General features: G+C 47.3%; 1 protein-coding gene across 1 annotated transcript in view; it reads left to right on the plus strand.

The window, feature by feature from the left end:
* Positions 1-959: 959 nt before the first annotated feature.
* Positions 960-20,404, plus strand: part of DLGAP4 (DLG associated protein 4) — a 1,545,411-nt gene continuing 1,525,966 nt past the window's right edge. Inside the window, exon 1 of the mRNA XM_085619178.1 lies at positions 960-1,151. The gene's annotated coding sequence lies outside the window, so the exon portion shown is untranslated. The remainder of the gene's footprint in view (positions 1,152-20,404) is intronic.

The raw sequence follows: 20,404 nt of genomic DNA on the forward strand, positions 1-20,404 counted from the left end.
CAAGATAGAGGTCAAATATAGAAAACGTTAACTTTCGAAGAGAGGGGGCTTTAAAAAATGGGGGCCCTGGGCAATTGCCCACTTTGCCCATGTCTTAAAACATCTCTGAGGTGACAATGCAAGATATTACCTAGAGAGGCCTGGGGCCTACCAGGACAAGATCTACGTCTGGCCATCTCATGGGCGATGCCCACTGGACTAAGGACCGTGATGTGGGTACATTGATTGTGTGATGGTGAGGTGTGTTTAATGAGTGGGGAACAGGTGTGTAGATAGATTGATTAGACGTAGTGAGATGGTGTATTGATTGTCGATAGTTGGTGGATATATTGATAAGGGAGAGTTAATGGATCTATTGATTGGAGAATTGTGAGACAGGTGAATGAACAGAAGAGGGACAATACACGATCAAGGAAGCGGCTGTAAATGCTGAAGGCTTCGTGCCAACTCTGGAGCAGCAGTGTTATGTCTTGAAAAGCAGCTGTGTTAATTATATTCCACTCTACAATCCAGCTCTTTCCATGTCTTTTCCTTGCACCGTCTGACACCCCTTCCTCCTTCGTAGTGTGGCCTTGCCCCCTCAGAATGAGCCCTTTCCTTCTATGGTGCCCGGTATTGAAGCTCACATCCCTAGCTTTTCAAGAATGTCTGCTACTCTGAGGGGCCCAGTGACCCATGCAGCTGCCCCTGGAGACGCAACCTGCTCCGGCCTGCTTGGGCTCCCTCGCCCTATCCGTCCCCGGCGCGGCCCCCTGGCTCCCCTCGGTGTCTGTCAGCGCCCGGCCCTCGGAGCTGTCCTCGGTGCTGAAACTCCGCTCCTGGTATTGGTAGCTGCCTCTGGCCCCGCCTCCTCCGCCCGGCCCGCCCCCGCTCCATCTGCGGTACACAGAGGAGGAGAGGAAAGCTGCACCGGAGCGCGACGCACCGGGGAACGGGGGAGCAGGGCCAGTGAGAAGGGGAGCAGGGCCAGGGAGAGGGTTCGCCCGAGCTGGGCATCGCAGCCTGGCCTCGGCAAAGGATAGAACCGCGGAGACCGGTAGGGCACTGTCAGCACTAAAGCCAGAGCACGGACTGGAGCAGCGAGAGACGGTAATCCCCCCAACCGGGGGTCCTTCATGCCAGCCTGGGGGACAGAGCCTGCCCGCTGCCAGGTGAGCATGAACCTTCTGTGAATGTGCCCTGCCTGTGCAATAAGTACCGCCAATTCTGTCGCATATAGTGCTCCATCATACCTATACCATGCCACCGATTCTATTTTTCGCCGACGGTTCTGTCTTATGGACACAGAGTGCTTCCAGTCTCCGTGAATCCTGTGACCTCCGTCCTGTAGGTACATATTGCCACCAATACCTTGTGTCTACGGTGCTTCCAGTGTCTCAGTATCCCGTGGCCTCCATCCGGTGTGTACATTCTGTTCCCATACGTTCTGTATACAATGCTTCCTGTGTCTCTGCATCCCGTGAACTCCATCCTGTGTGTACACGTGGCCCCATACCTTGTGCATACAATGCTTTCTGTGTCTCTGTATTCTGTGGCCTCCATCCTGTGTGTACACGTGCCCCCTACCTTGTACCTACAGCCTTTCTTGTGTCTGTGGCCCCCAGCCTGTGTGTATACGTTGCCCCATACCTTGTACTCACAGTTCTTCCATTGTCTCTGTATTTTGTGGCCTCCATCCTGTGTGTACACGTGCCCCATACATTGTATACACAGTCCTTCCCATACCTTGTACACACTTCCCTTCCGGTGTCTGTGTATTATGTGGCCCCCACCCTGTGTGCACACATTGCACCATACCTTGTGTACACAGTCCTTCCCATACCTTGTACACACAGTCATTCCAGTGTCTCTATCCTGTGTGTGCACGTGTCCCAGACCTTGTATACACAATCCTTCCAGAGTCTCAGTATTCTGTGGCCTCCACCCTGTGTGTACTCATTGCCCCATACCTTGTATACACAGTCCTTCCCATACCTTGTACACACAGTCATTCCACTGTCTCCATCCTGTGTGTGCACGTGCCCCAGACCTTGTATACACAATCCTTCCAGAGTCTCAGTATTCTGTGGCCTCCACCCTGTGTGTGCTCATTGCCCCATACCTTGTATACACAGTCCTTCCTTATACCTTGTACACACGGTCCTTCCAGTGTCTCCATCCTGTGTGCACACGTTGCCCCCATGCCTTGTGCACACAGTCCTTCCATTGTCTATGTATCCCGTGGCCTCCATCCTGTGCCAACTCCATCCTAGTTTTACGCATTGCCCAATTTTGTGTGTACACGGTTCCCACAACATATATGAACATTGTGCGCACACATTGTTGTCACTCGGTGTGCACCTTCTGGTTGTACATCGTGCCCCTTCCAGGATGTATTCCAAGCCCTCCACATGTGTATACGCACTCTCCCAACCTAGATGTTTGCAGAGAAATGTCTAGCATATGCACAGTGCCCATATCATACACATGTATCGCCCCCATCCAGTGTATACACAGTACGTCCATCCTGCATGTGCAAGGGGCCCCACTCTGTATGTACTCTCTGGCCTCTGACCTCTGTGTACACACTGCTTCCCATTCTCTTTGTTGTCACCACCCAGTGTACACTTTCAGCGTGAACACACTGCCCTGTCCCGTGTATACGCCATGCCATCGTCATTGTGTGCACAGTATCACATCCTTAATTTACCCAGAACCCCCTCTGGCATGAGCACATCAAGCATGTTATATTGCCCCTACCCCATGCTGTGCAAGTGTTCTCCAACGTATGTATTCACAGTGGTCCAATATTGTTTATACAGTGCGGATGACGCACATTCTATGTGCACGCTTGTCTTCACCCTGTGTGTACACATGGCCTCTGTGCTGTAGATGAATGAACACAGCCCCAATCTTTGTGTACACCTACAGGTTTCACGTCGTGTGCGCCTGCGTGCAGTTCCCTAACCTGGGCTCGCACTATGCCTCATGACCTCGAGCGCACTAGCAGCCCCCTGATTGGGTGCTGACACCGAGCCCTATCCGGTGATTTTTATTTATGAATAATTTCCCATCCCTCTGCCTGCGCACGCGAGCACTGTCCCTGAGAGATTCTCCTGATTAACATCCACTGCGGGTCTATGACGTCGTTCTGGTCTTTCCAATCTATATTAAGTTTCAGTATGACGTCACCTCCGCCTATTGCTCTAAGACTCAGGTACTGAGAGGAAGGCTAAAAGGTTGTGAGTGTTCTCGAAAAATGCCGAAGACTCACCGGGATTGTCCTGTTGTGTTAGACCGGATACATTTTGCCACCAGACCTTGTCATGCGTTATCCCTCTAGGCGGTCATGTTTTCTCACTGGGCCTTTCACGCTTTTGACACAGGGCCCTCTCACGCGTTGTCCGAGGGCCCCCGCATGTTTCGTCGCAGGCAATCTCACGTTTTGTCACAGGGCCCCTTTCATAATTTATTGCTGTGGGTGTCACTGTTTTTTTGTCATGGAGCGCTGTGATATTCTGGTACGGAGCACCCTCGTGTTGTGTCAGAAGGGCCGTTTAAAATTCTCCATGGGCCTGTCATGTTCTTACGTGTCTTGTCGTGTATGTTCTCGTGTTCTGTCACAGCGCCCTGCTGTATTTTGTCATTTACCCTGTCATCTCTTGTCACGGGACCAGTCATGTTTTGCTACCGAGCCATCAAATGTTGCTGCTGGGTCCTGACATATGTTACTGTGTGTCTGTCGTGTTTCGTCATAGGCCCTGTGAAGGACCGAATCATGTTTCGTCACAGGCCCTGTCAAGTTTTGTTAAACGGCCCAGTCATGTTTTGTCATGTGCCCTTTCTCCTGTCATCTTTTGTCACGCAGCCTGTCTTTTGTCATATTTGGCACAGGGCCATGTCTTGTTTTTTCTCAGGGCCATATGAAATGTTGTCACGTGGCCCTGCCATTTTTGTCACATGGTCCAGTCATATTGTTTCTCGGGGACTCTTCATGTTGTGTCTCAAGGCCTTGTCCTGTCTGTCACGAGTCCTGTCTGTCATTATTTGTCACACCACTTTTGTCATAATTTGCCACAGACCCATGTCATGTTTTATCGCAAACCAATGTCGTGGTCTGGGAATGGGCAGTCCTTTGTCAATATGGCCTCATACACTGCGTCACCTGGTCATGTCAATTCTTTGTCCCTTGGCCTTTCTATGATTTGTCATGGGCCTTATTATGTGTTGCCATGTGACAGCCAGCACATACAGTCTATGAATTATGGGAAATTGTGCATTAAGGTTGATCGGTAAAATGGCATTGACCAGGGCTTGCAATGTTCAATTTTTTGGGGGAAAGTTGTGTCAGGTACCCTCGCCTCCCTGCCCATGCCGTTTCTGGGTGTGAGGATTTTCACCTCCCCAGCTCCCTCCATCTGCATACCACTGCCATCCTTGCAGTGGTAAAATGTGCTATCAGATATCACACATGTACTACTCCGAATATCTCCTCCCATCTGCCCATACTACACATTATTTTTGTAGTTCCCACGAGTTTTATGTATATTTTCTAGAGCTGGTGGGCCTCTTTCTCAAAGGCTGTGCATACTGACTCTATGCTATTGAAGTTACCCCAACAGTTTGCGTATGTTCCCCCACCACTTTTTTGGTGACCTCACACATGCTGTTTATACTTCTCTACCACCATTTTATTTTTACCCCACCAATGTTCGAACAGTCTCCACCACCATTGCTGTCGCTCCAGAAATGCAGTGTCTATTGACCCACAACACTTCCTGCTACCCCCACCATGTTGTTTTTACTTTGCTCCACCATTACTGTAGTTACTCCACCAATACTTTGTATACTGCTCTACCACCATTGCTGTTACCTCACTAATACTGTGCATACTACACAACCACACTTCCCGTTACCTCAACTATGCTGTGTATGCTTTCCAAACACTATTCCGGCTACCACACTAATGGTGAATATTGCCCACTCCATTGCTGTTACTCCACCAGTTCACTGTATACTGCCCCACCGCGCTTTCTTTTACCCCATCTATGCTGTATTTTTTGGCCCACCACTAGTCCTCTTACTCCACCGGTGCTATGTGTCATCTCCCATCGCCACTGCTTTTACCCAACCAATGCTTTGCATAGGCCTAGCTACTTTTGTTGTTACTTCACGAGTGCTCTGCATACTGCCATCGCATCGCTCTTTCCTCACTAATGCTCTGCATACTGCCCACCACCGTCGCTGTTAACTCACCAATGCTTTGTATACTACCTGCCACCTTTGCTGTTACCTCGCTAATGCTATGCATACTGCCCGACACCTTTACTCACATCTCCCAATTCTCTGCATACTGCCCGCCATTTTCGCTCCTACCTCACTATTGCTTTGTATACTGCCCTCCGCATTTGCTGCTACCCACCAGTGTTCTGCATAATGCCATCCACCTTTGCTCTTACCTCACTAATGCTCTGCATACTGCCTGCCCCTTCACTTTTGCCTCACTTTTGCTTTGCATACTGCCCACCACCTTTGCTGTTACCCACTAACGCTCTGCATACTGCCCACCACCTTTGCTCTTACTCAAACCAATGCTCTGCATATTGCCTCCACCTTTGCTGTTACATCAATAATGCTCTGCCTCACTAATGCTTTGCATTCTGCCTACCACCTTTTCTGCTATTCCACCTATACTCTGTATACTGCCTGCCTCATTAATGATCTTCATTTTGCCCACGATCTTTACTGTTACACCTCCAATGCACTGCAATCTGCCCACCACCTTTACTGTTACCTCACTAATGCTCTGCATACCGCCACCACTTTTGCTTATACCTCACTAATGCTCTGCATACTGTCCTTCAAATTTGCTGTTGCCTCTACTCTGTATACTGCCTACCACAGTTGCTGTTGCCTCACTAATGCTCTGCATACTGCCCTTCACCTTTCCTTTGACTCTGCTCTGCATACTGCCCACCACCTTTGCTGTTACCTCACTAATGCTCTGCATACCGCCACCACTTTTGCTTATACCTCACTAATGCTCTGCATACTGTCCTTCAAATTTGCTGTTGCCTCTACTCTGTTTACTGCCCACCACCTTTGCTGTTACCTCACTAATGCTCTGCATACTGCCTACCACCTTTGCTGTTACCTCACTAATGCTCTGCATACTGCCAACCACCTTTGTTGTTGCCTCTGTTCTGCATACTGCCCATCACCTTTGCTATTGCCGCTGCTCTGCATACTGCTCTCCACCTTTGTTGTTGCTACTGCTCTGTATACTGCTGGACACCTTAGCTGTTGCCTCTGCATACTGCCTTCCACCTTTTTGTTGTCTCTGCTCTGCATACTGCCCTCCACCTTTGCTGTTACCTCACTAACGTTCTGCATACTGCCCTTCTCCTTTGTTGTTGCCTCTGCTCTGCATACTGCCTTCCACCTTTGTTGTTGCCTCTCCTCTGCATTCTGCCCTCCACATTTGCTGTTATATCACTAACGCTCTTCACACTTCCCTCCACCTTTGCTGTTGCTTCTGCTCTGCATACTGCCCACCTCCTTTGCTGTTGCCTCTGCTCTGCATACTGCCCGTCACCTTGGCTGTCGCCTCTGTTCTGCATACGTCCTGTCACCTTTGCTGTTACCTCTGCTCTGTTACTGCCCGTCACCTTTGTTGCCTCTGCTCTGCATACTGCCCGTCACTTTTGCTGTTGCCTCTGCTCTGCTTACTGCCTGTCACCTTTGCTGTTGCCTGTGCTCTGCATACTGACTGTCACTTTTGCTGTTGCCTCTGCTCTGCATACTGCCCACCACCTTTGTTGTTGCTTCTGCTCTGCATACTGCCCGTCACCTTTGCTGTTGCCTCTGCTCTACATACTGCCGGTCACTTTTGCTGTTGTCTCTGCTCTGCATACTGCCCGTCACCTTTGCTGTTGCCTCTGCTCTACATACTGCCGGTCACTTTTGCTGTTGTCTCTGCTCTGCATACTGCCCGTCACCTTTGCTGTTGCCTGTGCTCTGCATACTGCCCGTCACCTTTGCTGTTGCCTCTGCTCTACATATTGCTGGTCACTTTTGCTGTTGCTTCTGCTCTGCATACTGCCCGTCACATTTGCTGTCGCCTCTGTTCTGCATACGTCCTGTCATCTTTGCTGTTACCTCTGCTCTGCTTACTGCCCGTCACCTTTGTTGCCTCTGCTCTGCATACTGCCCGTCACTTTTGCAGCTGCCTCTGCTCTGCATACTGCCCTCCACCTTTGCTGTTACCCCACCAATGCTGTGTCTGTTGCGTGATCAGATGCGATGTTCTCCTACAAATAACGTGCGTGTCGTCGCCACCAAAATTGCTGTGTATGATATCAGCACCACTGAGGTTGTCCATGTAGACTTACCGTCCCCTCCGCCCCTCCCGCACAGATATCCCCGAATGCACGAGGCCCTTTACTGCGCGTGCCCCCTGCGTGTTTCCTGGAAGGCTTTGCGATCTGAGCTGGGGGAGAGCGCGACATTGAAACCACATTATTCTTATTATCATGATGAGATGCGAGGTAATACTGAGCGTGGCTGCGATCCCCGCGCCGTGGCGAATTTATGCATTTAGACGCGTGCTCTGTCCTCCGGGGCACCTTCCACGCCACAGCTGTAAAGTATGAGGGCGGCTCACGCCCCCACTTTGGGGTGACACTTTGCCTACTGACACAAATGTTTCTTTCAGGCTCAATCTTCCAATGTTATTGTCGGGTCTTTTAAAGAACCTCCCGCCCACTAGCCTCGCAACCTTCCATTCCGTCCCCGCCCCCACCACCCACCCCCACTTCACACAACACATCTTCCCTACGCTTCGCTTATCTTCCCTACGCAGAAATTTAATTCAGGCGACCTTTGTGTCTGCAACACGGCTCAATTTGCGAAGACCTGCTGCTGACAATACCTTTTCTTTACAGTCCTTAAACACGGCACAAGTGCAACCCGAAGCGCTATTAAATCAAGTTATTGTTATAACAGCCGCTTCTAGGGACCCACGGCCAGCCTTTGGTTTATCTATTTAGGTCCAGTGCTTTAAAAGGGCAGGTGGTGTCCGGTACTGAGTACCGGCACTTTTTTATTTTGAGAGGAAGAGTACCTGCACTTCTCAAGAGTGATGTAATACTTTTAAGTGGAGAGTACCGGCACTTCTCAGAAACAAGCAGGTAGTCTGGTACAGGGTACCTGCTCTTCTATTTTTCCAATTCAAGCACTGTTTAGGTCTTTCTTTGCTCACTACGTCAGAACGCTTCCTCGCCAGATGTACGTTGCAAAAGATGGGTCAGAGGTCAACTACTGACTTTAAATGTCTGATTAGCTAATAGTTACTTCAAGAGGTTGAAAGAAAGTGGACGCAAGGAATGGAGGCGTTCGTTCGTCGAAGATCGAGCCATCCAGCAGGGGGCGCAGTTGCTTCCGGTGAGACACATTGTTAGCAGTCATGTGAATGTTACAGTTCACAAGGGCACACATGGGGTATTGTATAGCGCAGCTCAGATTCCCCTGCACGGGGTCGTTTTTAGGCCGAAGCCTTGCTAAAGACATCGTGGGGACATTCAGAAAGCTTCCTTGTGGATGCATTCTGCCTGTTGGTTATCATTGACTTTGTGGTTTGTAAGTCACATTTTCTGGCTTTCCATTTGCTGACTTTATTTGTTTTAGGCTGTCCAGGTTCTTCTCGTCCCACCCAAGGAGCAAAGCCTTTTCAGACTACCTCTCCCAATATTCTTCCACAAGTGATCCTTTCTGTAAAGAGGCCTGTAAATCTTGTTCTTACCTTGTCACATTTGGGTGCATACAAAGACAGAGGTCAAATGTCAGGCTCTGTTGTCCAAGGGAGCTTGGTGTTTACTTTTCTTTCTCTGACTTCAAAGTGAGAGGATTTATGGGACAACCTTGCTGGCTACTGAGGGCAGAAGAAACGTTTTTTTCTAGCACACAACAACATTTAAATGAACTGTGCAAGTACTTTAGAATATTTCAGAATTAGCACAGCACAAATGAAGCACATTTTTTGTTAATTGTGAAGTATGTTGGAAACAAATATTTTAATATGATCAAAACAAACCAGTTCACTAGGTGATACTAATTCCACACAATTTTGTTGGTGCGCTGCATAGCTTTATTAGTAAAACTGTATGTTTGTGCAACTTATTGAAAATGTGTTGTCTTCAATGGCAGTGTGCTACCACACCATGCATACACCACTGTACGCCACACCACTCAGCACCACTCTGCGCCACACCACTCTACTCTGCACCACTCCACTTTACATCATACCACTGCACTCTGCGCAACTGCACTCTGCACCACTGCACTCTACACCACTGCTCTCTACATCACTTCACTCTAATCTTTTCTACTCTACTCTGCACCACTCTGCTCTATTCCAATGTACTCTACGCCACTCTACTTTACGCCACTCCAGTCTAGGCCACTCCACTCTACACCACTCGATTCTATGCCACTTTGCAACACAGCACTCTCACTAGTGCTCTGTATGCCATTGCACTACTCTGTACCATCTCACTTTATGCCTTGCATACTATGTCAATCCATTGTGCCTCACTTTAATCTATTCTGCACCACAGCACTCTATGCTGCTGCAGTCTACACCACTTTACACCATTACTCTATGCCTCTCTACTCTATGAATCTGAACTCTACCCTTCACCAGTCCCTAAACACCATTTCACTCTTTCTCTATGCCACTTCTCTCTACTCTGGAATAATCTACTCTATGCCACGGCATTCTATGCACTTCACTGTATGCCACTCTACGCCACTCTACTTTAGACCACTGCACTCTATTCCAATGCACTTTATGCCAATAGACTCTACTCTGCACCACTGCAGTTTATGCCATTGCTCTCTAAGCCAACCTACTCTATGCCACTTCACTCTATGCCACTCTACACCACTGCATTCTACAACACTCTACTCTGCAACACTGCATTCTCTGCCACTGAACTCTATGCCACTCTGATCTACCACATTCTATGCCACTGCACTTTTTAGCACTCCGCTCTGTGCCACTGCAATCTATGCCACTCGTTTCTATGCCACTGTACTCTACTCTGCACCACTCTACTCTGTTGTACACAACTCAACTCTGTACCACTCTATGCCACTGCACTCTATGCCCCTCTACTCTATGCCACTCTACTGTACAGTGCACCACTGCATTCAATGCCTCTGTGTTCTATGCCACTGCATTCTATGCCCCTCTAGTCTGCAGCACTCAACTCTGCAACACTGTACTCTACAACACTGCACTCTACTGTGCAGCATTCTAATGTGTGCCATTGTATGCTGCTGCATTGTGCACCACTGCATTATACGCTGCTGAATTCTATGCATCTGCATTCTATGACACTGCACTCTACATCACTATACTCTGCAACACTCTACGCTAATACACTCTACAGCAGTCCACTCAACTCAATGCCACTCCACTTCACTGTATGCCATTGCTCTCTACTCTACTCTGCACCACTCTACATCACTGCACTCTGTGCCACTGCACTCTACGCCACTCTACTCTCCACCAATGCACTCTGTGCGACTCTACACCACTGGACTCTATGACACTCTACTCTGCAACACTCTATGACACTCTACTCTATGCCACTGTAATCTACTGTGCATCACTGCACTCTGTGGCGCTGTATTCTATGCCACTGCACTCTATGCCACGCTAGTCTGCACCACTCCACTCTGCACCACTGTACCCTATGCCACTGCACGCTACTATTCACCACTCTAATCTACGCCACTGCATTCAGCGATGCTGCATTGTATGCCACTGAATTCTATGCCGCTAAATTCTATGCCACTGCCCTCTACGCCACTATACTGTGTAACACTGTACATCAATGCACTCTATAGCAGTTCACTCAGCTCTATGCCACTCCACTCCACTGTACCCCACTGCACTCTCCTCTACTCAGCCCCACTATTTTCTACTCCCCTGCACTCCTCGCCACTGCACTCGATACCACTCAACTCTACACCACTCTACACCCTTGAACTCTCTACCAATGCACTCTAAGCCACTCTACGACACTATACTCTGCAATACTGCACTTTATGCCAGTAAACTCTACCCCACTCTACTCTGCATTACTGCATTTTATGCCAATGCAATCTATTCTGCTGCATTTTACCCCACTCTGCTCTGCATCACTCCACTCTACACCATTGCACTCAATGTCACTGCACTTTATGGAACTATGCTCTACTCTGCACCACTCTACGGCACTCTACTCTGCATCACTCTACGGCACTGCACTCTATGCCACTCTACTCTGCACCACTACACTCTATGTCACTCTACTGTAATCTGCACCACTGCACTCTACACCACTGCGCTCAATGCCAGTGCAGTCTACTATGCACCACTCTCATCTACACAACTGCATTCTACAACACTGCATTGTATGACTCTGAATTCTATGCCACTGCACTCTACCCAATGTACTCTACGCCACTATACTCTACGCCACCATATTCTGCACCACTCTACGCCAATGCACTCTACACCATTCGACTCTACTCTACGCCACTCAACTGTATGCCACTGTAAGTGACTCCACTCTTTGCCACTCCAATACACAATACTCACTGCCATTCCATTACACAATACTCTTTGCCACTCCACTCTACAACACTGTAATCCACACTTTGCCACTCCACTCTACGACACTGTACTCCACTCTTTGCCATTCCACTCTATGACACTCCAAACCATTGTCTTCAACTCCACTAACTTTTAGCCATGCTGAACAGCAGTCACTATGGTGTACAGCATGCCTAAAACACATTGTCAAAGCCAATAGCTCCGTCATAGGCGAACCCTATTGGCTTCGCCAATGCTTGTTTGTTGTTCAGCATGATTGTGTAGTGCCCATTTTTCCTATAGCATGCGCGCATCGATAATTGTTTCCGTTCTTTCTATACATCAGCTCAGTGCCGTTGTGCCGTGACGAAGGTGTTTGCAGCGGATCAGCGCTGCCTTGGCCATTGTAATGTTGAATATGCTACTTAATGGCTCCCTCCGGGGCTCGTAGAAACACGCTGGCAAAGTTGACGATGCAGAAATGAAAAGAGTGCGGTCCCATTTCTCCCTTCACTGCAGGGCTGGGGGTGAATGAACAACGTGGGCCTGCCAAAGCCGCCCTCTCTGCCTAACAGCAGTATTGGGTTCCAGGGTATTGTATGCATGGACGTCACCTGGGGAAGCTATGCTACCCTGGTCTCAGTGGTCATGTAGATGGCAGTAGGAACAGAAAGTGAATAGGCCTGTCTAGAAGAGGTGTGTTTTCATTTTGTAGGGCCCCTCCTCGCCCTTCCCACGCCAACTCAGCTGCAAGTAGAAGTCTGTTGGGCGAAAGGTCCATCCTGTAATGTCATTGGGTGTCAAAGAGGGGGTGATGTCACTTCCAGTACCCCTGGCATTTTGGTGAACTGATGTCTAAGATGGGTGCCATGCTGTTAGATGTACCTGGCCTGAGAAAGTTATGGAAAGGTTCATCCATCCGCTGCAATCGAACCAAAGACAAAACCTACTCTTGCACGCTTATTTCTATTTCAGGGGATCTATAAAACGTAAATGCCTAGTTTCATGGAGCTTAAAACTAGTGCCCGGTCTGTTTCCGAGAACGCCTACTTTTTGCACAGGGGAATTGGGGCACATACAGTATAAGTTGCCAGATGATGTAAATTTCACTGGCTATGGTCAAATTGTAAAGTGCCTTTGGCGCCTACGACCAATGAAATGAGGTGAACTATGCATAGACTGAACAGCATGAACTCTAACTGTTGATAGTGTCAGTTCCAGACTGATGCAGAATTGGATGTCAGACTGTCACCATTGTTAAATTAATAATTATTACTCTATCTTTAACACAGTGATTAGTTCCGCTTTTTCACCATTTCTGAGCCCAGTAAATGGCAGGTCTTAGTTTCAGCTGTGTGGGTCTCTGCAGGGCTTTAAGTTGTATACAACAAGTTTGGGGTCTCTAAAAGGAGTGTGGCCTATTGTAATTAAGGGCGAGGCTTTAATATGTCAACTAAATGTCTGTGATTCCGATAGTGCGCCCCTCCACCTGTATTTTGGTTCTTCTCTGACCTTTCTGTTACTGCATCCAGATAACACAACTGACAAACACTTAAAACAAGCCAGGACTATTGGCGTTGTCAGTGGTTGTTAGCTATTTAAGATACATGGGTAACAAGAAAAACTTTATTGCAAATAAATAATATTTAAAATGTTTCATTCAATTATGAAATTTCGAGACTGGGAATTAAACATTACTGAGGCTTTCAGAAGGGGTGGTGGTGTTCAGAATGTGTCAGTCACTCCCGTTATGTTCACTCTATGTTATGCATGTACATCAGTTTTCTCTCCACATCTCCTCCTCATCCAGATGCATATCTTACACCTCATCGCTTAACAACTGTGTACTTTCTTATTACAAATTTGTACAGAATCACAATTGCATTTGGTATACATGACCATTGCTCTGTGTGCTCTGCAGAGAGGCCAAACATTGAATGGCCATGTATTCTGAACACCTTTTTCAGTAACACCGCTCAAGGAGAACATAAGGGTGGTCACTAAAGGGAATGTTATACATAAAGAAAGTGTGGCCTTCAGGGAGATCCCGCTCTAAGTCGCTGATCGGGTCTTGTCCTCCACCCACTGACAGCTACTGAGAGAATCTCACTCTGCCTCAAGCCACAACTCCATAGCTCGAAATCTAGGCCTAATATAAACACTGAAGGCGACTCAGTTCAAAGTATGAACTGTACAGAGGTAATGTGCTACAAGAAAACAAGCATTTGCGATGCAATTGGTCTCGCCTTCAGGACGTTATATGTATTTAGCTATGCAGCACATTAGCCTGGGTACTGAAACATCTACTGTTCTTTAACATTTAGGGAAAGTAAGCACCAAACTGCGTGACATGCCTGGTATGGGAAAACATGGAGAGAAATATTGCCTTTCAGGGGGAAATGGTATAGTCCAAAGCTCATTTTTTAATATAAAATCAGGGCCTTCGGTGATCATATGACTGAAAATACAAGATTTAAAAAAAATATTATTGTCTACGGGTGCTCGTGGAATCTAGAGAATGCTAAAGTGATTCTGGAATTTTACTGACCTCTACTGGTCGTTTTCTATCAAGAAAGTTAAATTGAGGCAGTTGCCAGAAAACTTGAAAAGAGGAAGTCCCTCAGCAGAAAGCAATTCTGGTATTTTACTGACCTCTACTGGTCGTTTTCTATCAAGACAGGTAAATAGAGGCAGTTGAACAGAAAAAAAAAAACCAATGCGGAAACAGACAAGTCCTAGGTCAGATCTTCAGAGCCCACAAAGTACATACACATATAAGTATATATTAAAGCATATGCAAGAGATCTCAATCTAAAACTACAGCATCACAATAGTTCGGAAATAACTAACATGTTGGCGAATGCAACTCAAGCTAAATCGCTGAAATGGATTAATTCAACTTTTTTTTACCTTCCTTGATCACCATTCTTAGTAGCAATGTTAAGGACATGATAATAGGGCCCGTTAGGGACTCCTTTCAATGTCTGTTTTTAATTACTAGGGCCCTTAAAATCATGGACCTGTGAATTAATGGTTGCTGAAGAAGCCTGTGGTGATTCACTGGGCATGATTTCATATCCTGGCAAGTGCAACTCAATGTTCCATTTTTCTGAGATTCATAAACTAATTTTATATTAAATGGTGTAATAGTTGCTTATTGTCGTTCCATCGGTTTAATAAAAGTGCTGTTTCAAGTGCTATATGAAAATACGTTCTTTTTATTATTCATTTTAATGATACTCCTTTACCAGTCCCAGAAGTATGAAAGAGTGAATTGGCCTTACGGTGCTTTAAATGCATGACATGTTGATTACCAATGTCACCAGCGAACGTTTAACTTCCGGAGCCGTGTTCCTGGCACATTGCCCAGTACCATTCAAAATTGCTTTGCAGTGGTTATTAGAAAATTTGGCCTAAAAAAAAGCTTTGATATGACTGCTCTAGCTTTACATCGCAATTTGGGCAGAAAAATGCAGCTGCTTTGGTGTTGGTAACATTTGTACTGTTTACTGTTGCATGAAATCTCTCTGTTCGTGGTATGGTGTGCTTTCAAATGTAAAACATTGAGATTTCCTCTCAGGACATTGTACCACACCTTTCAAGACCCATACATATGCCAAAACAACAGAAAGGACCATTTTTAGGCCGAGCCTGGGCAGCAGCGGGCTGTGAGGCATGCAGTGTTGGAGTATGGCTTTGAAGTCCCACCCCTTCGTCGCCATATTTTTAATTAGCTTCTATCATTGTCATTAGTAAATATTGGCTTCTGGGTCATTATTACGCTTGTTAGCCCCTCCTTGGTACCGCTTTGTCTGCATTTATTACCTGGCCCTTTTACTTCTGTTGCGACACGGTATCTCTCATTTAGTCAGTAAGCACTATTTTCTTTAATGAGTTTCTCCTACTGCAGGCACGACGTGCTTTCCTCACTTTCCTTCACTTTCAAGCAGCCTCGGACAATGGCGGCTGCTTCTTTGAAGTTAAATAGGCCTCGCATTTAGAAAAGTATGAGCTATTGACATTGTAAATGACAATAGTGTAAGCTCTCGCAAATGTGAGACCTATTGCATTGCAAATGCTTGTTTAATTAATACTGTTTGAACTAGCGTTGTTGAACCACCAGAGGATGACAGCGTGGTTTACAGTGCACATTTGTAAATATTACTCCAGTGCTTTGAATTGAAATTTAGAAGTGCTGGTACTCACGCCGCAGAGTACCTGTTTGCTGATGAGAAGTGCGGGTACTCTTTCATTAAATGTATTGCAGCAGTGCTGAGAAGTGCTAGTACTCTCCGTTTCAATTTAAAGAAGTGCAAACACTCAGTACCGGACAGTACCTGCACATTTAAAGCACTGATGATATCACTACACAGTAGCAGAAAACAAGAGGGACATACACATATGTAAAAATTAGTCAAATATAATTACACGTGCAAGGGAAATACATTTGTAAACTGTAGAGCGTTTAAATGGTTTGAGAAGTAAAGGCTTTAGTGATACAATGCCAATAGGTCTGGTGTTGGCTGCCAGCCTTTTACCTTTGTAAGTTCTTGGTTTTCTTTGCTTATTAGCTTTGTAAAACTTCGTTGTTGGGTGACCTGTTGGGCCTTAGCCCAAAAAAAAAAAATGGGTAAAAGCAAAACAAGGGGTTCATCTTAAAATTCACTCATTGCCATAGTAGTCCTGCTCTCAGGGAGCTACCTTGGGTGAGATTGTGTTCCTTATGAAATGTCGTCACTCTCAGTGAAGTCAGCCAGTTGCTGAAGTGGGCTGACCTATTGCCCCATTCTGGATGTGAAGATGAGCAGAAGAAAAATTTGAATGACACAACAGGAGACCAATAGTTGAAGAGGGGTGGCTGAAAGGCTTTTGATGTAAATTATAATTAAGACTCCCTGTTTTCCATTTTTACTGATTTTTACAGATAAATACAGACAGAAAACTATTTATTTTCTTGTCTGTATTTATTTTTAAATGTGGATAAAAACGGAAATTGGGTGCTTTTTGATTGATCCTAAATACACTTTGCCTTGACTGCCAGGCCAATAACTGTGTGGATTGATAGGTAAGGGGGTTAACAAAGAAAGGAATTTTAGTACAGAGGCTTAAGCAGTTGTAGCTATGCACAAGGCTGATACTGAAATGTGCATATTTTCATATAAGTGCATTGATTTATCTTCTGCGACTGTTCATATCACTGAAACCTAGCATGCATTTAAGCATGACTGCATATTCATTGGTTAATAAATATAGAAATATACCAGTTTCAGTTTTACTTTTTTCACAAAACCCATAATAAATATGGATAAATACAGATAAAGTTGACAAAAAATAAACATGGATAAATACAGACGGAAATGACAAAAAATAAATACCATAAAACCGGGAGTCCTAATTATAATATAATTTTGATAAAATCAATAGGTCTTGGCTAATGCCAGACCTAAAAGAGAAACTTAAGAATATTGCCTTGTATGTGAGTCATGAAGCATCCTCGGTAGAGCGCGCTTCGAGAGGAAGACATTTTGGAGAGTTAAGTGGGACCTGAGCAGTCCAGTTAGCGGTGCGTTCCAGTCAAAGCACTTACTATCACTGATGAAAAAAAAAAAAAGACGGATTCCAGCCCATTGTTTAAACCGATACCTAACTTGAGCTTTACATTCTTTCCAAACTTGCTTTGAAGGCAACATTTACTATCTCTATACTGTTCGAATTGAACAAAGTATGTGCGTGTTTGTGTACATCTATGTATTTGTGAGGGTGTGTATGCATGAGTGTATGTATGGGTGCGTGATTGGATGTGTCTCAGTGTGTCTGCGCGCGTGGATGTGTTTGTATGCAATTGTGTGTGTGTATGTTCGTGTACGTGTTTGTATCTGTATGTGTGGTTGATATGCTCAGATCAAAGAGCCATTAGAAGCTAAATGGGACATGTCCTCTGTTTGACCTTCTCTCCTGATGATCTGAAATGTCCTTGATGTCTTTGGGAAAGCGAGGCCCAGAGCTTCTGAGATACATTGGGTGGAAGGTCACAGAGACACCAAACAAATGTGGACCAACTATATATGTTAAAATGAGCGTGTTCATCCACAGTGTGAAAAGCATATTGATCAGCCATTTCTTGGGTGGATCCTGGGCAGACAGAAGACTTTGAAAATATGTTGACCTAATGCAGTACTAACCCTAATCGCTTCAAAGTCCGAGATTACCATGCTTTGCCTTGTTATTGAGGAATCTGTTTTTCTGCCCTGAGGTTTGATTAGAAAAGGTGAGTTCCTAGCATCTTTCTTTCAACCAAACCCAGTGGCTGTCTGTACCATTAGCGGGCCACACTGGGAGGCACATTGTTTTCCATTAATGTCCTTCAATCCAGTGATCTAACGCAAAATAATGATTCTCCCCTGCAGAATGTGGTGTGGTGCCCGCGACATGTGTATCTCAAGGGCATTTATATGCTTTAGACTCTCTGGGTTCCCCTGAAGGGTGGTGAGCATGTGAACGGTGGTGAGCCTCTGGGGGGGGGCTCTGAAGAGTGGTAGGCCTCTGAAGAGTGGTAGGCCTCTGAAGGGTGGTGGGCCTCTGAAGGGTGGTGGGCCTCTGAAGAGTGGTGGGCCTCTGAAGGGTGGTGGGCCTCTGAAGGGTGGTGGGCCTCTGAAGAGTGGTGTGCCTCTGAAGGGTGGTGGGCATTTGAAGGGTGGTGGGCCTCTGAAGAGTGGTGGGCCTCTGAAGGGTGATGGGCCTCTGAAGGGTGGTGGGCTTCTGAAGGGTGGTGAGCCTCTGAAGGGTGGTGGGCCTCTGAAGGGTGGTGGGCCTCTGAAGGGTGGGACTCTGAAGGGTGGTGGGCCTCTGAAGGGTGGTGGGCCTCTGAAGGGTGGTGAGCTTGTGAACGGTGGTGAGCCTCTGGAGGGGGGGCTCTGAAGAGTGGTGGGCCTCTGAAGAGTGGTGGGCCTCTGAAGGGTGGTGGGCCTCTGAAGAGTGGTAGGCCTCTGAAGGGTGGTGGGTCTCTGAAGGGTGATAGGCCTCTGAAGGGTGGTGGGCTTCTGAAGGGTGGTGAGCTTCTGAAGGGTGGTGAGCGTCTGAAGGGTGGTGGGCCTCTGAAGGGTGGTGGGCCTCTGAAGGGTGGGACTCTGAAGGGTGGTGGGCCTCTGAAGGGTGGTGGGCCTCTGAAGGGTGGTGGGCCTCTGAAGGGTGGGACTCTGGAGGGTGGTGGGCCTCTGAAGGGTGATGGGCCTCTGAAGGGTGGTGGGCCTCTGAAGGGTGGTGGGCCACTGAAGAGTGATGGGCCTCTGAAGGGTGGGACTCTGAAGGGTGGTGGGCCTCTGAAGGGTGGTGGGCCTCTGAAGGGTGATGGGCCTCTGAAGGGTGGTGAGCCTCTGAAGGGAGGGCCTCTGAAGGGTGGTGGGCCTCTGAAGGGTGGGACTATGAAGGGTGGTGGGCCTCTGAAGGGTGATGAGCCTCTGAAGGGTGGTGGGCCTCTTAAGGGTGGTGGGCCTCTGAAGGGTGGTGGGCCTCTGAAGGGTGGTGGGCCCCAGAAGGATGGTGGGTCTTTGAAGAGCGGTGGCCTCTTAAGGGTGGTAGGCCTCTGAAGGGTGGTGGGCCTCTTAAGGATGGTGGGTTTCTGAAGGGTGGTGGGCCTCTAAAGGGTGGTGGGCTTGTGAACAGCGGTGGGCCTCAGAAGGGTGGTGGGCCTCTGAAGGGTGGTTGGATTGTGAACAGTGGTGGGCCTCAGAAGGGTCGTGGGCCTCTGAAGGGTGGTGGGCTTCTGAAGGGTGGTGGGCTTGTGAACATTGGTGGGCTTCCTGAAGGGTGGTTGGCCTCTGAAGGTTGGTGGGCCTCTGAAGGGTGCTGGGTCCCTGGAGTGAGGTGGTACTGTGTTATTCCAATGCTTTCACGTAAAAGGCTGTTTTGGAAGCAATGGCACATGTCAGGGATGCTGGGACCCGAATTAAATATCTTGTGTAGTTGTCTGCCCTGCACCCAATGATGTGCTATTTAGAGCCAATGGCATATCTTTTAATAGCTGTCAATGTAGTACAAAATGAAATAACCCCCATCCCAGTGGAGGTTTCCAATCTGCTGAGAGGCATGCAATATCATTAAATGTTACTGTATAAAGATGAGGGCCACTGCAAATATGCAATTCTGCATTTTGCCACATAATTTGCCATGTCCTCCGCACAATGCAGTCAACACTGCCTCATAATTTTGTCGTCCATTACCGCACTGTTCCAGCGGCTCTGCGTTTTTCCTGTAGTTATGAATGCATGGTTAACTGTGCCAAAAAATATACCCAATGTCGAGTGTTATGCATGCTAAAATGGCAACAGGATGTCTTCACTGTTCATAAGGACCACACAGGAGTGGCGTTTTCATAGGTTAGTGGGAGTCCATTGGCGTGATGGAAAGTAAGGCGTAAATGCACTGGGGCAAGTGAAGGAAGGATTTGTGAGCAGATGTTTTGGAAGTACCAGGGCAGCAAGTGTAGCGAGCACGCTTAGCTGTACGGGAGATAGAGCCAGATCGACTGGAAGCTGTCAAAATCAGCCGTAAATTAACCCCTTTGTGACAAAGATAGTTTGTGGGGCGCCCCGCCCATTACTCCAAGGCGAGCTCGACTGCAAGCACCTGAAACCACTGTAGACATAGATCACCGTGGCCGACAGGCTGCAAATCAGCGAGTGTGCGCGCGGAGGTGGGGGAGGAAACCGCGGCGGTGTCACGGCTAGACCTGGAATGGATGGAGCTCGCGGACGGAAGCATAGCTTGTGTTCAGAGGCTGCAGAC

The sequence above is a fragment of the Triturus cristatus genome, chromosome 7 (assembly GCF_964204655.1).
Source record: "Triturus cristatus chromosome 7, aTriCri1.1, whole genome shotgun sequence".
Lineage (NCBI taxonomy): Eukaryota > Metazoa > Chordata > Amphibia > Caudata > Salamandridae > Triturus > Triturus cristatus.